This window comes from Clarias gariepinus, chromosome 3, assembly GCF_024256425.1.
Source record: "Clarias gariepinus isolate MV-2021 ecotype Netherlands chromosome 3, CGAR_prim_01v2, whole genome shotgun sequence".
NCBI classification, from domain to species: Eukaryota; Metazoa; Chordata; class Actinopteri; order Siluriformes; family Clariidae; genus Clarias; species Clarias gariepinus.
Window position 1 is genome coordinate 35,137,501 of NC_071102.1, and position 13,147 is coordinate 35,150,647.

The 13,147-nt window shown below is 38.9% G+C and overlaps 1 protein-coding gene across 1 annotated transcript in view; it reads right to left on the reverse strand.

Moving 5' to 3' along the window:
* The window catches only part of hdac5 (histone deacetylase 5), an 84,474-nt gene extending 72,300 nt beyond the window's left edge, over positions 1 to 12,174 (reverse strand). Inside the window, exon 1 of the mRNA XM_053492424.1 lies at positions 11,971 to 12,174. The gene's annotated coding sequence lies outside the window, so the exon portion shown is untranslated. The remainder of the gene's footprint in view (positions 1 to 11,970) is intronic.
* Positions 12,175 to 13,147: the final 973 nt, after the last annotated feature.

Below are 13,147 nucleotides of genomic sequence, written 5' to 3' on the forward strand. Positions count from 1 at the left end.
GCGACGCTTTGAAGAGCTACTGCTGTTTGACCTCACGCTGCACAGCAGGATGCCGCAGGGGAAGTGTGTGTGTGTGTGTGTGTGTGTGTGTGTGTGTGGTGAGGGGCATGCACAATACAGCTCGGGGGAGTAAACTGGGACATGGTGTCCCTCAACCAGGTGCCCGCTGCTGCTTTGCTGCTTAGCAACCCAGGACATCCAGAAGCAGCAACCATGGGGCGCTAAAAAAAAAACCTTTTGGATAACAAGACTTAAAGATGGGGAGAATTTTTTTTATCTGTGATGCTTAAATAACTAATTATGTAAAACATTAAACTTTCTCCATTTGTACATACACAAGTGAATAAACATTACACAGACTATAAATATACACGAGTATGCAAATTCCCAAGACACACCCCCAAACTATTTCTACAATCCTACTGCTTTCAAGGGCTCTTAGGATAAACTTCTTTTTGGTCCGCCATGTACATGTGTGTGTCTCAGAGGGACTGCAAAATGTTATGTACCTGTGTTGTATTTTGGAAGACAGCAGGTATGGAAGAAGCATGCGCGCACATGCACACACACGCGGGAAAGTGTGTGCGTGTCCTCCACTAGTCCCCTGGGTCAGTAAAGTCTGCAGTATAAATATGCAGCATAAAAACGCAAAGACAGACACACACACACACACACGAGGGAAAGAGTGTGTAAGTGTGTCCTCCACTAGTCCCCTGAGACTGCAGTGCATGTACAGAGCACTGTCCTGCATTGCACTGCAGCACTCACTCACTCATACTGCTTTATCCTGCATTCAGGGTCGCGGGGATCTGGAGCCCATCCCGGAGGCTTACACCCTGGACAGGGTGCCAATCCATCGTAGGGCACACACACATTCACACACTACAAGCAATTTGGGAACGCCAATTAGCCTAACCTGCATATCTTTGGACTGTGGGAGGAAACCGGAGTACCTGGAGGTGCAAGGCAACAGTGCTAACCACTACACCACCGTGCCGCCTGCACGCAATAAATGATTCTTGCTTTAATCTTAAGCACAAACAGATTTTCTTTTGATTTTATCGCTAAGGTTTTCACTTCGGGTTACACAAACTGACCCGGACATCATGCACAGCGTCCTGATTAATAAACACCACCCGCTTTATCGCTCTTCTGTTTCAGCCGATCCCCTCATTTAGAAATAGAAAATACAGATAAAATATTATAAAAATAGTATAAAAAACTTTATTCAGAGAGTGCCTAATTTTATATTACCGCAATAAACCTACAACCTATAAGTGTATTAAACTTGTATCTTAATAAACCTTGACATCTCTCAGAAATTATTTTGCCTTAAAAGAAAACTCCTACCTCATCAAATTTTTCCAGAGGACATCCCATAATAAATTTAATAAACATATTGTTTGGTTTCAGACTTGGCGGTTTCCATAAGTCAAAACTGACATCAAATATTCCATCAATAAAAAAATATTTAAAAAATCACATGCTTGGAAAAAAACAAGTTTAAAGAAAATGTTAATTAAAACCAAACTAAAATGAGAAATGCTAGTTAGCTAGCTAAGAAAGATTTAGACATATAGCTATTAAACTGCTAGAAAAACCTTTTTATTAGTAGCAATTATTTTACTACAATTCTTCACTACCAACTAGGCAGCTAGCTATTTCTTTTATTATATTTCTTCCTTACCAGCTAAAACTATTCATTTTACTACACTAATTCTTTACTAGCTAACTATTTCTTTCAGTATGTTTCTTCATTACTAGCAAGCTAGCAATTTCTTTTACCACAATTCCTTTTTACTAGCAAGCTAACTGGCAAGCCTGACTAACAGAGGACTTGTGTTATTTTTTATTTCATATGTTTTATTATAAACAAGCACGAGATGATGAATAAAAAACCCTGCAGCTTTGTGTATGTTATCTCAATCTGCTCAGCTCGATGTCTTTCACACCTTCTGGTCACAGAAAATCTGAAAGTTACAACTCTAATTACATCAGATCCTTAACCTGAATTTCCTGCTCTTGTTCTCTTGTTCCTTCTTTCTCTCTCTCTCTTTCGACACATGGTAAATAGAGAGCTCAGGTGACGGGGACGATGTCTAGACAACAAGGAGGACGTGTGAACATCCCTGACCTCGTATGTCTCATAACTCTGCTTCCTGGTGAGGTTACGCGAATCCGAAATGGTCCAAAGTCTCTGCAAAGTGCAGTCAAGCTAATGCTGCTTTATTAGCACTACTTAACTAGCACATACGTTTAAAGAAATAACATTACTTTATTACTTCTTTCGGGATACAAATAAAAAAATTAGGAGCAAATTAAAATTAAAAAGCAGGAAACCGATTAAAAATTTAAATTATATAAAAATTAGCAAATTTACAATTTTCACTTTAGGAATTTTTCTTCTAACCAACCTCTTAATTCCATCCTGGATTGATTCATAAATGTTTCAGCACAAAAAAGAATCAATTTCGAATCTAGTTAAAACCCTGAGCTAGGTCACGGCCATCAGAGAGTGTCAGATGAGGGGGGGCAAAGATGGCTGTGAACTCTGGGTGGGTGGGGCATAACTCACTCACTTGTGAATCACAGTGATGCTAGCCAATCAGAAGCGTCACATTATGTATGTGAAAGTGGGCAAATAGCAAGTTTTTTCTGAGTGAATTAACAACTGATTCCGCAAAAGATTTTGTTTTGACCATTTTATAAATTATAAAAAAAAAGTCCTATATTTTTATCTAAAAATAATTTAAGAAATGTTCAGATTGCATCACTTACGTATATTTAAAAAATAGATGATCAATGTGTAAAAAACATAAATGAAACATTATTATTATTATTATTATTATTAATCGTCCTATGTTTGGGCATCTAAATATAGGAATTACATATAATTATAAATATTTCCCTTTATGTTTAAAAAATAAAATGAAAAAATTCTTTAATTTTGCTCACCAAATCACACAAATATCTTCTTTTTTAAAATAAAATAAAAACATTTAGATTGGAACTGTTAAATATTTTAGTTTTTTTTTTTTTTTTGGTGGAGGAAAACATCTTTTTTTAATTTATTTATATTTTTCTAGGATTTTTTCACCCAGATTAGTCGCGTCCAATTCCTCCCCACCACTAGGAGCTCCACATTAAGTCTACTACAATAACTCAGTCAGGAGGGCCAAAGACTATCAAGTGTTTTTCGTACTGCTTGCTTACGCAGCATAACACAGTCGGACGACAGCGCTATCTGCTCCTTCCGCTTGAGTGAGCTCACAGGCGCCCCTGATTGGCTGTAGAGCCGTAATTAATGTGGGAGCACTAAGTGCCTGCCATCCCACCCTGCTGAGGGAGCTCGGCCAATTTGCTCTCTCTTGGCCCTCAGCTGCGAGAGGTTACAGCACACCATCGAACCAGTGATTCCCGGATGATAGGGCCAGCACTTAGCTAAGCTAAGACGATCTTTAAAAGTCTAGCTGATTTTTTCCATTTTTTGTATAAACCGTCTTTCAATAAGAACGTTTGACTAAGAAAGTTTCATTAGTTATCATTAAAAAATTCTAGTATGAAATATCTAGTCCGATCTCATGCCTTAACTGCAGTCTCACTCATGACTCAGTTGCATCTTTAGCACATGAATTCAGTAAGACATGATTATTAAAAGCTCCTCAGTCGCTGTTCATTACAGCTTAATGAACAGCTGAAGTCTGAGGTTCTGTCTACGATGAAACAAACATGCAACGTTCCTGATAAGTGCGTTACTGCTTCTGAGAACCTGAAAACCTATATTAATTATTAATGTATTAATTTATTAAATCTGCGTCAACATCTTCTGAACAAATTACTTCTATTTCAGACAAAAATCTCAAAGCACGATGCAGTTGTTCAAGCACTGGCACAAACTTCAAACACTTTTTTTTGAGGCTAGTATCCAGACAGTCGCCAGTGGTGACCATTTAATTCCTGCTCTATAATCCGTTAATAGACTCCCTCCTCTCTTGCGTCCGGCAGATGAGCACAATAGCGGGAGTGAGATAGTACAGGTGTACTCCAAACTATTCACACATTGGCAGGCAGCTCATCATCTTGTGAGACAGGAGTGAATTATTTAATACATTTGTTTAGAATTGTAATGAAATCTGAAAAAAATTAAATCATATGTATTCGCAATGAAAATCAAAAATCGCCTTCTGAGCATCTGGGAAATATATTGGTTTTTTCCCTGTCTTCTAGCGATTCGCATTCCTATTTTGCAAGCACTCTCGTTACTTTTGTACTTTCACGTGTGCTCCTGTACTCTAAGTAACAGGCATGACATAGCTTAGGTGTTTAGCTACAGTAGCCAAAGGAAAGATCTCTAATGTTTTCTCACTCCCTGATCGTGCAAATTCTTCCTCCTATACATCAGATGCCATCCAGAAACTAAGTTGACCACAGTTAAACCAAACGCTTAGGAGAGTTCTGTTGGAAGCACGTCCGTAAGTGAGTTTTTGACGCGAATATACCACATAAAGCATACCAATGCACTTAACTAAATGTCTGTCCCCTTTCCCCACACTGCCATTATGTGGCCCAAATGAATCTCACACATGTCAAGTGCAACAGAGCTGTCCCGGACACCACTTTGTCTCAGAGGTGTTTTCCACTGTATTGGACTGCAAACTCCGTTTTGATGAGCATTTTACGTTTAGGATCATTCACCATCAGGACGGCTTTACAGGACAACTATTTTCTATAATGGCGGTCCCAGACTGATGCATTAAAAACAGTGAGACTCTCCTGCACCCCCACCCACACGTACATACATACATACATACATGCATGCATGCATACATACAATATACTGAACTTTTTATACATTCACTTACACAGTGAAAATATTGTATATATTTGTAAATATTGGTATTTTTTGTACAATACACATGAGTACTACTTACCACCGTAATACTTCGGTGATTTGTTCGCATCAACGAATGTTTGCATAACCGCAGTCTGTTTCTAGCTGCGGAAATTCATAACTTGAATGTTCATAAGTCCTGTAACCTAATTCAATATTACGCTTTTTTTTTTGTGACAATTTTAAACAAACGCAGAAAATTATTCGCTCCTACCATACAGGACACTATGCTATTTGCCACTATGCGATTAATTCAGTGGTACCACCTGTAGGACTGGAAAGGAACTGCAACATTTTACCAAATCAAATGCAGACATGTACAGTGGAACCTCGGATTACGAGTAACGCGGTTTACGGGTGTTTCCGCAAGACGAGCAAAGATTTTTAATAAATTTTGACTTGAAAAACAAGCATTATCTTGGTTTTACGAGCACCAAGTATCATGTTTCACGCATGCGCTTCTTGTTTTGACGCTGAGCATCACGTGATTACAACTGAGCCAACGTTTTTTCTCTCTTGCACTGCGGAATCGTCTCCCCTGCTGGGTCTTAGTGCTCGTCTTTTACTGGTATTATCAACATCCGTGCACGCATGTACTGTTTACTATCTGTATATGACAATAAAACTTGAAACTGATTAAAACTTGAAACTGATAACACAGTGACCCTGTGTGTGTGTAAAACAATTTATTTTGTGTTCGAAAGCGCGTGTGTACAGCACGTGTAATGTTTCTTAAACACGTATGTGCATGCGAGTGAAGCAAAAGAAATTCTCAATACAGAGGTTAAAAATCTTTTTTCTTTCTCACCGCGGTGTGTGTGTATATGTGTGCGTGTGCGTAATTTGACACTTGTGTGTGTGTGTGTGTGTGTGTGTGTGTGTGTGTGTGTGTGTGTGTGTGTGTGTGTGTGTGTGAGTGTGAGTGAGTGTGTAAAACCCCCATTCACAAACACACATATGCGCACAGAAATTAGGGCGAGAGACACACACTTTGATCTCTGAAGAAATACTGTTCTGTCGCAAATCTTTTCAGAGGTAAGGTGCTGGTTCATTTGTTTGTTTTACTTTACAGCAGTGATTCTGTTAGTCTGCGCCCACACGAGTGTCATTAGCGATGTTTATTGCTAATTTTTAGATAAAACAGTGTAGCGGGAGAGAGACGTTGATTTATGACCGCTGTTTACGGAAGTGTAGTCCAGTGGGGGAGATGCATTGTGGGTTATGCAGTCCGGTGTGTGTGAACGCGAATGCGAGATGTAAGCTAGGATATAGAGCGTGAGTTTTGTTCTTCAGTAGTTTTTTTTTTTTTGTTTTAAAGGTTAAAGTTTGTACTATAACCTGACAATGCCGAAAATAAAAGAACGGGGGCATCAACCAGTTTGTCCATCTCATCATTACACGAGCATGGATTAGCGAGCTGTTACGCTGTCGCGAGCAACATAAAAATAAAGCGGAGAAGCTTAAATAATTTAGAAGAGAACAACAGTCTTTCTGTTAATATGTTTGTGTGTTTAAACGAGAGGAGAAAGTTTTAATGTGTAAGATGAGGAGGGGGAGACAGGAGGGGCTGAAAGCAAGAGTCTCCACTTACTCTAGCCTCACACACACACAGCGCCTGCGTGCACAAACGGAAACACTTATCTGCTGGGATTTATTTTTTACTTTTTTTAAAAGGTAAAGTGCAGGTTAATTTGTTTTATTTTTACTTAATATTTTGTATTAATTACTTTTATGTATTTATTTTTTGCGGGCTGTAGAACGAATAATTCAAGTTTCCATTATTTCTTATGGGAAAATTTAATTTGGTTTACAAGTGTTTTGAAATACGAGACCACTTCCGGAACTGTATAAATAAAAAACATCTCGCACAAACCCACCCCTTCCCATCTCTACTAACAATGTTTCAGAGCAAAAAAAGAAAAAAAAAAGGAATTTTCCTTTGAAAAAAAGATGTTTTCTCGCTGCCTGCTTGTGCAAATCCTTCCTCCTATACATCAGATACTACAGTTAAACCAAATGCTAAAATGCTGTATTTCGTACAGATTTTTAGCAGTATCTCACATGCTTTCAAAAACTTTATAACTTGTGTTGTGGATTGTTTAAAAATGAAGAAGAAGCGAAACTCTCGCGCATTTAAGTGTACTAAGCTTTATGCAGAGAGTGTGGTACACTGTTTTTTAAGGAATTAGCCAGTTTTAGAAGATTTTATGTTTGAAAATGTACCTAAATGGTTTAAAAAACATGAATTGATTCTTAATTAAAAAACAGACTGTTAATAAAAAAAAAATAATAATAATAATAATGGATTAAATTTACCATTTAAATAAATCTCCATTAAAACCATACAATCTCGATCTGCTGCCCTGTGTGAACTTTACTTTTCTATTTTCAGCTTCGTTCAAGTCACGTTTTATAGTCACGTGACAAAGTGCACATTCTGGAAACACTGAGGACAAATCTGTAAAATATAACGTGTGTGTGTTTTTTTTTTTTTTTTTACGATTATAGATTTATTGTGATTCTTTGGGGTGAAATTTAGGCTGAAGGGTTTAGATGAGTGGCGCTGGTGCTGAACAAAACACTGGACAGAAAGCTCTTGTTTAAAGGAATCATAAATGACCTGCAATTCAGGCAGAGAAATCATTATTACATTAGAAGCGTAAGGACGGAGTGTCCGGAGACTAATTAAATAAACTTATCCCAAACTAGAAAACAGATCCTTAAATAATATGATTCATGTTCTCACCTCTCTAACATTTTATTTTCCTCCCATTAATTACCCTTGATGCCGCTCCCAGATTTAATTACAGCTCACACCTGAACCCAACCCTGTCTCATCTCCCTAATACACCGCTGAACCCCGCCCCGACAACACCAGCACACCACACGCACACAGACACACAGGGCAGAAAACAGAAGAGTGTTTCCAACAAAAGCCTGTAAACACAGACAGCTGGAATTTTTTTTTTTAAAGGGGTGGGGCATTAGGGAGTCAGAGGTCACACATACCACGCTGCCAAGGTAATATCTGTTTTTACTTAAAGGTTCAGGTTCTCAGCACCGCTGCATTCCACACGTCTCTTTCTCCGCGCTGCTTAAAGAGGAGAAATGCCGAAACCATTTTTCCCCTGCTCACATCTGTGGCCTACGTGCGATTTCCACCAAAACCACTCAGGTATTCATGTAATTAAACACATCCGGCATTTCACAGGAGTTTTTATATAGAAATAAATAAATTATATAGAAATAAATTAATTCTAGCATCATTACGTACGGCCCCCTCCAAAAATCCATGTTTGAATTCCAGGCTATGTTACTTGAATACTAGAGGCGTTCAAGTCAAACTGAGACTCCTCATGAAATGTCTGGTGAATGAAGGCATTTATGTGATTCACATTTACTGAAGACTTCCAGCACAGTACGGTGACGAGACTCTTAGCCATAGCACAACATCAGCCGCACTTTCCGTGAACATTAAGCGAGTGGAATGCCTGATCCTTGAAAATGAACTGATAACTTGTCACCAACTTGCTAAAGATAAACATCTGTCTGCGAGAACTGTGCACACAATCATTCACGAACACCACTTGCATGTTACACATGTTTCCACGTGCTTGCGCCGTTAAAGGAGTTCCTGGGAGGCCGGCATTTCCGTCATGAAGCAGGCAGTCTGATCATGGCTCCGGCGTAGTGAGGAAACCTTATACCTGATGGTATCCAAACACTAAGTAATAGTACAGCATTTGGATAGTACAATAAGTAATAGTGTAAGTGAAGGTTTAAAGGGGCGGTCTGTAATATTTAGCTATTAATGAGCGTTCTAATACAGTGCAATATTAAACATATTTTATCATCCTAATTTGTAATCCCATCATTTTAAACGAAGCAAAAACATTCTAAGGAAATAAAATACCATACTAATACCTGCAAATACAACAATATTAATTTATTAATAAAGAAATACCTAGGTAAATTTATCGGGGGGGAAATCGTAATTTGCTTCCTTCCTAGATTTATTAATTTTTGAGAAAAAGAAGAAAAAAAACCTTAACAGTTACCATTAAATCAGATTGCTAGCTCTCTCTTAAGATCGCTAATTTTTTTTTTTAAATCCTGATAACCATCCATGCATTAACACTAAAAACAACTGCAATCCCAACGGCTTTCGATACACCAGAACAGTAAAAAATATGACAGTGTCTGCTTTAAAGTGTCTGTGAGCGAGTGCGTCCTATTCGTCAATTCCTTCCTTTGTGTTTTCACAAGGAGGAACTAAGGAGCAGAAACAAACTTGTTAACAAACTCAAAAAAAAATCTTTTTTAAAAAAGAAGTGATGAGCTTCTGGGGGCGGGGCTAATTTTATGGCCGGAAGAAAAGTGTAAATAGAAACTCAAAACAAGCAAGCAAACCAAATGTCATTCTGGGATAGTATGGTTATTAGTAGTATTAGTAGAAGCGGTAGTAGAAATAAGTAAAAGTATTAATAGTAATAGCAACAGTAGTAGTAGTAGAAGTAGGAGCAGGGGTAGACGTAGGAGTAGAGCAGCAGTAATAGTAGAAGTAGAAGGAGCAATAGAAGTAATAGAGTAACAGCAGTAGTAGTAGTAGAAGAAGAAGTAGAAGTAGCAGCAGGAGTTATATGATCGTAGCAGAAGCAGCAGTAGAATTATAAGCAGTATCAGCAATAGTAGTAGTACTGTAGCAACAGTAGCAGCAGTAGTAGAAGTAATAGTATTAGTAGAAGCGGAGGTAGAAATAAGTAATTGTATTAATAGTAATAGCAACAGTAGTAGTAGTAGAAGTATGAGCAGGGGTAGAAGTAATAGTAGTTGCAGTGGTAGAAGTAATGCAGCAGTAATAGTAGAAGGAGAAGGAGCAATGGAAGTAATAGTAGTAGCATCGGTAGTAGTAGTAGTAGCAAAAGAAGTAGCAGTAGGAGTAATAGTCATAGCAGAAGCAGCATTAGAATTAGAAGCAGTAGCAGCACCATAGCAGCAGTAGAGGTAGCAGTAGAGGTAGCAGTAGTAGAAGTAGCAATCATATCGGTAGTAGCAGCAATAAAAGTAACATCACTATTCACTGTTAAACGTAGCAGTACCAAAAGTAGTAGAAGTGGCAGTAATAGCAGAAGCAGAAGTAGTAAGAGTAGTGGTAGCAGAAGAAATAGTATCAGAAGTCGCAGTAGCAGTTTTAGTACTAGCAGTAGTAGGAGAATTAACAGAAGCAGTAGCATTAGTATTGCAGTTCTAGAAACACCTTTACAAGTTACATACTGCCCCTTTAATCATGGCGCATTTTTTCGATGACTGAGTGACAGAAACCCTGGTGGAGCTGATGGATCCTCGAAGTCGTCTTGGAGACAAAGGTGTGTAAGACAAGCTTGCTGAACAAGTTTTTAAAGCTCACACACACACACACACTCGCGTACACAAGCACTGTCGGTGTCGTGTTCACCGTTGAGTGACGGCCATGAACTAATACCTGACATTCCCTCTATATAAAAAAAAAAACATGCAACACAACTTCCCAGAATAAAAGGTTATGCGAGGTTCCTTTTCTTGGAAAACGAGACGCAACCAATCAGCACGGAGTCTCCGGTCCAAGTTCAACAACAACCTGAAACGAGTACGACCGTGTGCGCTGGTGGAACTGATTCAATCTGCAATCAAATTATGACACCAGGCCATAAACGAGAACGCTAACCCTAGACCTCCATCCGCGTCCAGCGCTCGCCGAGCATGTCGTTAGACGCATGGAGTTTACACAAATACTAATGTGAAGGTTATTTTCAAATTGTACAGACATTTATGCCACATTCAGTTAGAGGTCAGGATTTGTTAGTACTTTCCAGAAAGTGACGTGAAACCAACATGAGTTCATGATTACAAAGTGTTAGATATAAATGCTTTTAAAGCTTTAACGCTGACTCTAAGGAAGTGCCAAGTGTGGTTGCTTTGCAGCAGCAGAGGGCGTTGTAGAGCTGGTAGAATGAGTAACATCACAAATTACAAATATTATTACGACAATCCGGAAGTTGTTGGAGCGGTTTCGAATACAAGTCATCGCACTGATTACAACGCTTTGTGTCAAATCTCATACTCGTATAACATTCTACTAAAAATAAAACAAAAAGATTTTCACGTTACAATTTCAAAAGCATCTGGTATAGATGTAACAGATTTACATAGTAGCTAATCAGTTCTCTATTGTAGCTACTTGTCTAGATCTTCTACATACTGACGGGCCGGGAAAGCAAACAGTGACGTTCGCACCTGGAACCTGGTTACCATGGAAACGAGAAAAATGTCAAAGAGCAGCGTCTCGGCTCTGCCCTCTAGTGGACATCGTCGTACGATCCTCCCCAGACACTGAGCACAAGGACGTTTGCGATACATATCACGGCACGATATCTAACGCATCACGATATCAATATTACATCATCATGTCACTCAGATCTACGTAACAAGATCTAAAAATATGACATGATACACATGATACAGGTCTACACAGAGAAATAAATCCTTAGTACCGTCCTATGACTTTTTACGTGACGTGCCACTTTAGGTTTAGGTAGAAAACCCAGTGAATCATCATCAGCATCATCTTCGCTCATCCAGGTGTTTAGACATGACATGATTGAGGATGAGATGTCATTAAATCAAATGTGATTTGTACATGTTTGCAGTGCAGTGACACATCATGCACATACAGAGAGTGTGTGTGTGTGTGAGAGAGAGAGTGTGTGAGCAGTGATTAAGGTGAGATGAGACATAACACACATTCTAAACAGAATAAAGCCTAGAAGAACGTCCTATATAACAGGTTGCATGTGAAGGATGAGGCCTTAGGGATACAACTTGCAAAAATAACTACGCAGCTTACAGTTTAGGGGAAAAAAACGAGCATTAAGCAGGCAGGAAATCAATCTGCACATAATAATAACAATGATATTAGTAATGATATCAATAATGACATCGCATGTGTGCGCTCATATCAGACCAGAAGCAGGAGACTTGTCTTTAGACTGAAGTGTAAATATATAATATCTAATGATCAGACTGGTTATAAACGCGGTTACCTGGTGACACACACACTGTTCCCGGAGCGCGTGCACACTTTTATTTCCTGCCTTTCGCCGCCGCTCTCTCTTCCTCATTTACCGTTTTTCCGTTAAAGCAGAAAAGTACAACATTTCTCTTCCCCGGCCACAACTCTGTCTCTCTCTCTCACTCTCACTCTCTCTAGCTCTCTCTCGCTCTCTCTCTCCTCCTCCATGTTTGCGGCTCCTCCACCGACGACAACATTAGTGACGTCACTCCCCGTGTCACGTGTTCCCCCCCGATTGTGGGCTTCTAAAAATAGACCGACCGAAAGACAGTACACATACACAAGTGTACGCGCGCGCGAGAGAGAGAGAGAGCGAGAGGGAGAGAGAGAGAGCGCGCGCGCTCGCGCCGCCCCCGCGGACGGCGCTTGCCTTTGCCCTGCCCCGCTGATTGGCTAAACACCGACGTCCCACCCCTTTGCATTCCATTTTTGTTCAATCCAGAGTCGAGTGATTTCAAGTCGCCAATCCGAGCGCGGAAAATAATCCGAGACAGCCAATAATAAAAGACAAAAGGCGGGCTGAGAATATATATACCGGAAGTGCAATACATTGACGGGTAACCCACACCTTAAAAAAAAAAAAAAGAAATATGAAACTCGCTCCGCAGAAATGCAACTGTAGTTTTAAAAGAGGGCAAAGTATTTAAGTATTAGTTTTGTTGAAAATTTGTGCACGTAAACCAGTGAACAAAATTACAGCAAATTTCAGATCGCAGGAGGTTCCGATAGCGAAAGCCAAGCTTTTATAATGTAGACCCCGCCCACTATAGACATCAACCAATCAGCGGTTAGTAAATAAAAACCTGAATGAATTCCTATTAAACTACTGTTATTAGTAGTATTAGTAGTAGTTACTACAAATTACTATTATTATTATTATTATTATTATTATTATTATTAATGTTTGTTGTTAATAAAAAACTAAAATAATTCTTGTTTAAATACTTTCCCTGACAATAACATATATACTTTAAATGTAAATATGTCTTTCTGATATCTTTATATGTATTAGTAGATCAGTAATTTATATTGCCAAAAGTATTTGCTCACCTGCTTTCATTGCATATGAATTTTAGTAACATCCAATTCTTAACCTAGAGGTCAAGAATCAATCAAATTCACTCATCCATGTCTTTATGGACCTTGCT